Source organism: Astatotilapia calliptera, chromosome 2 (genome assembly GCF_964374335.1).
Source record: "Astatotilapia calliptera chromosome 2, fAstCal68.1, whole genome shotgun sequence".
NCBI classification, from domain to species: Eukaryota; Metazoa; Chordata; class Actinopteri; order Cichliformes; family Cichlidae; genus Astatotilapia; species Astatotilapia calliptera.
Genome location: NC_137423.1, coordinates 3375843 through 3380553, shown reverse-complemented (window position 1 = coordinate 3380553; position 4711 = coordinate 3375843). Strand labels below are relative to the sequence as shown.

At 41.6% G+C, this 4711-nt stretch overlaps 1 long non-coding RNA gene across 1 annotated transcript; it reads right to left on the bottom strand.

Moving 5' to 3' along the window:
• Positions 1-3827: 3827 nt before the first annotated feature.
• On the bottom strand, positions 3828-4386 carry LOC113030166 (uncharacterized). Its single transcript, XR_003273557.2, has 3 exons — positions 4250-4386; positions 4034-4170; positions 3828-3957 (listed from the first exon to the last, which is right to left on the bottom strand). It is a non-coding gene; the product is annotated as an uncharacterized LOC113030166 (long non-coding RNA).
• Positions 4387-4711: the final 325 nt, after the last annotated feature.

Genomic DNA, 4711 nt, shown 5'->3' with positions numbered 1-4711 from the left:
CTCAGCTTGTCCCCGTCCCAGACAAATGCTAATGGATGCTGATGCTCCTCTTGGTTTGTGAAAGGCTGAGCATTGATGGATTCCCTCTTGTACTCAACCTTTTCAGCAAGACACCTGAGGAACTGGTTGTATTTCCGTGTATCTGCCCTTAGTAAGGCTAGTCCTACAACCAACCAACATGTTCTTGAGTGTTGCTGGGACTGTACACAGGAGCCAGGATGGCTCCTTTCCAAACCACAGCTGCAGATTTATGGGGGAAGGCAGCACATTGTATGTGGCTCATGTGATGAGACATCGCCTATTAGACTCCATTCTGAAACTGTTTTTGCACTGAAAACACTACATCCGATGACCAGAATCAAGCTTTTTGGGAAGATGAAAAGTATTTTTTTCAGTCATAAAACAAAAAACATCAAACACTATTGTTTATGCACATGTTGATCATTCACTTTGTGGATCACAAAACTAACTAAATGATTGCTGATTGCCACTAAAGCAATTTGGACTCAAATGCAGGACTCTTAATTTAAAAGATCAAAAGGTTTATTTACAGCATAAGTAAAGATGAAGACTTCAAACACAATGTCAGTGTTAATAAAAGCCTCAGTTCCAGAAAGGCAGGCTATTCCACAGATGCAATTACTCCACAGAGTCTTTCTCATCAGACTCAAGTTTTCAGCTCCTACCTTAAGTACTGGTAGTGGAGTCAAGGGTGGGAACTGAGAATAAGTCATGTAAAATAAATATTTGACCAATTAAACAAAGATAGCGGAGGGCATTATACAGCAGTTGTTTTGATTGCTCTCAATTTTGACAGCCCTAAAAAAGATTAATATCAGTTTGTACTCACTCGCTTTTGTGCATGTGCAGGACTGGAACGTAAGCGTTTTGGGCTGTTTCAATGTGGACGCACAACTCTGTGAAAACGACTGAAAACGCTAATGTGGACGCAGGGCGTTTTCACACAAAAACGCAGTTTTCAAATCTATGTCAAATCATGTCAGGTTTGTTCACACTTTGTCTCCCAGCAAGATCATGGAGGAGATTGCAGGAGACCTGTAGTCACCCTAGAACAGCTGGACAGGACTATAGAAGGTCTTTAATGAGTCAATGTAAACAAAGAAGTAGATAATTAAAACTAATTAAAAATACAGGTAGCTGATCAGACAGTGGATGTGGCGCAGTATTTGTCAGAAGTGTTAACCCACCAATCCCCTGCAAAGTGTAATTGAACACTAATTTGTTTAGCAATTGTTTACATTGTAAATAGTCAAAATGATAAAGTTATTAGATAAACTATGTTAGGTTTTGTATGTTTGTTGTCTGTCTTCTAGAGTCAAAACCGAACCACATAGTAAGCCCACAATTAATCCTGCTATTACCATAAAAACTGGTTCTACAATTAAAATGGATCCATTAAAGTAATGATGAATGTGGTTATTTATCGCTGTTTCATAACTGAGTTATGTCATTTAGTTTCAGCTGCAGTGAGAAGAGGAGCAGGAGCATTAGAGGCCATACAGTTTGAATGTGGTAGCAAAGGCTCTGTTGCCACCTGCTGGTAAAGTCATGCAATTCCCCAGTGAATATTTAAGAAAAAAATGCTACTATATTTTGCATAAATTGAAAAAGTTATTTTTTAATCTTTCTACGTTGTACAAATATCCCATTTCATGTGTTTCTTTATGTAGTATGAAGATGCATTTTTATACTGCAGGATATTGCCCATGACATGGACAGAAACTTCACTTGACTTATTTGAAGCTTCTTAAAATAGTTCTTAGCTCCTTTTAAGCTCAGAAGTAACTATTTGATTTGATATCACCTGGCACTTTCCCTTTAAATTGATCAAATCTTCCACTACTGGTGCACACCAGTTCATGTTTGCACAATTTGACTTGACCCAGCAAGTTTGATAAACCACCAGGTCCCAGTCACTCCTGTCCATGTGTACAGGGACAATTTTGATCCCTCATTCTGAATCATTCATTTACTCACATGTGTGGACAAAATATAACTCCAAACTTAAAGTCTTTCCAGTTCTGAAAAAATTGGGACACTGTGTAAAAAGTAAATAACATGTAAATAACACTTCATGCAATGCTTTTCAAACCTCATAAACTCAGGGCCATGAGTACACCACTGAGTAGCATCCCCTGTTCTTTTAAGTTTGTAAACATCTGGCCTTAAAAATGTTGGCCTTTGTTTGTCTGATATAGGATTTTAGCTGTTCAACAGTCCGTTGTCATCTCTTTCAGAGCCAAAGGTGTCATAGTCCTGGCTCAGTTTACCCAGTGTTTTGAGTTTTCTTGTGTCTTTTGTCATTTTGCATTACTTTTTATGTTTAGGTCCGCTGTGTAAGTCTGGGGTTTATTCTATAAGACCTGGGTTGGTCTGTTGAGATTTGTTTATTAGATTTCCCCTTGTGTCCTTACCATCGGTCTCCCGCTGTGTGTCTGTTGTATGAGTTCTTGTGCCTTGTTTCACCTCCCCGTGTTTTATTCCATCATGTTGATGTATGTTTCCCCGGCCCGTCATGTCTGCTCTCTCCCTCGTACTCCCTCACTCCCTCTCATCTGCCTCTCCTCCACTCGTGCATCCTGTTCCTCTGTTTCCTGTTTTATCCTTTTTCCTGTGAAGGTCTCATGTTTCCATGTTTGTTCTGTTCAGTTTTACTTTGCCTGTCTCATTATGATTATTCATGTCAGCTGTGCTCCTTGTATGTTCTCATTTTTTCGTTATCTTTCTGTGTATTTATGTCAGCATCTCACTCAGTCCCTGATAGTTGCGTGTGATTCTCCATCTATTTCTTAGTGTGATCAGTTGTTTAGATTTCCCAGTTTAGTGTTGAACTGTTTATTCATTCAGCAAATAAAGCTGTGGGCTTTTTTGTTTTGTTTTTTTGAGTTTTTGTTTCTCTCAGTAAGTCTGTGTTTTTGTCACGGTTTGCAAGGCAAGCCGTGTGGAAACACGGGATGATAAGCAGGGAAACACAGACGGACCAACGACGAGCACAGGAGGAAACTGCACACAGAAGGGAGAGGTGGCTGAACCTAATTAAGCATGACGAGCCGGGGAGGAAACAAAACAAAATACGAGACATGGACCTTCAAAGTAAAACAGTAAACACAGAACACGGGAAGCCAGATAACAAAGCCTAAAACTAGAACCCAGGAAATGCTAAAGAGCTAAGGAGCTAGACATACTGATAAAGAAACCAAAACACTACCATGATCAACCATGGTGGAATCAAAAACTAAAAGTACAAAAAAACACTGGGTCACCAACCTAGGACCATCACAGTTTTGGTCCTAACCTGCCTGCACACAGCTGTTTTATGACAAAAGGTAGTTTTACTACCACCCGAATCTTTTGTCAGTCACCTGTCAAAATGCACTGTGTTATCAAAAATGTAAGTGCAAATGCCTGTCAGCTTATCAAGCTCTAACCTTTGGTAATGAGACATGAAAATCCCCATTAAAATCTCAGTGGATTGGGGCCAAACTGACTTCCAAAGACAATAAGCAGATGTCACCAAAAGATGTCAGTAATATACAGGAAGGTTGCAAACAGGAGATATGCAATTCTTTAAAGAACAGAAAGGCATTCTGGTAGAGATTCTGAGATTGTGTTCACTTTGATATGTTTTATCAATGTATATTTTTAGATTGCACTTTGCTTTCACTGATCAAACACTCATAAATAACTGGTACCCCCAAGTTTGAGGCCCTGCTTTTCAGCTGAAAAGGGGTCAAATGCTGACTCTGTCATGAACCGAAGTTCAGTACACAAGCTGGACCCAGAAGCAGAGACAACACGCACAGGAGTACGATAAATAAACTTTATTTCAACTAAAGGTGTCCCGGAAGGGTCAAAGGAAAACACGCGAGAAACTAGAAAAACCAAAGGACCGGGGGATGAGTTACGCAGGAACGCCATAATCGGGACTGTGGGAGGCTGCAACAGAAAGAGGAAGAGAGTTACTGGGGAGCGGGGAAATAGCAGCATACGTGGGGGAGAGTGTGAGTCTTACAGTCAAAGCGGGGCCGTGGGAGCCGGAGGGAGGGGTGAGGGTCCGCGGGGGAGCTCCAGGAAAGTAGAGGTGGTTGGTACTGGAGGCGATCCAAACTCCAGACGGGCAGGTGGCTCAAAAACACGCCGAGCTGTTACCTGAGCGCAAAGGAAAAGATTAGCGTTTGTTCAGGTAAATGAGGGTTTTCACAACCGCCTTCCCGTGGGTGTACGTTACCGCTGTGAGACGACTAACGGACTGACGTGGAGCAGCTGGCTGGGCTGGATCAAATAGTCCACCTGATAATCGCCTGAGATGGAATGCAGGTGTGGAGTTAACAGCCACACCCGTGGGCGTGGGCATCCCATCAGCTCCTCGGACACCGGGCCGCGTACCATGACAGTCTCCAGGTTGGAGAACCGTTTGTTCACAAGTGTGTGGAAGACTGGAGGAGAGACTAACAAATGGAGTAGAGTCGTATACTTTACTGGACTGCTATGTTGAAGAGGGAAAATAGCTGTCCTGCAAAGCTGTTAATTTAGTAACTGACAGACTGAGGTGACTGTATAGATAGATTATCATGAGAAATCATTGCTGCTCATAATTTACAGTTACGCTGTTTGCAGTAAGTCCAGGTTGTTTGGAAGAAAATTTAAACTATTTCTCAGTCGCTTACTTGGTGTTTGCACAGAACCTGGC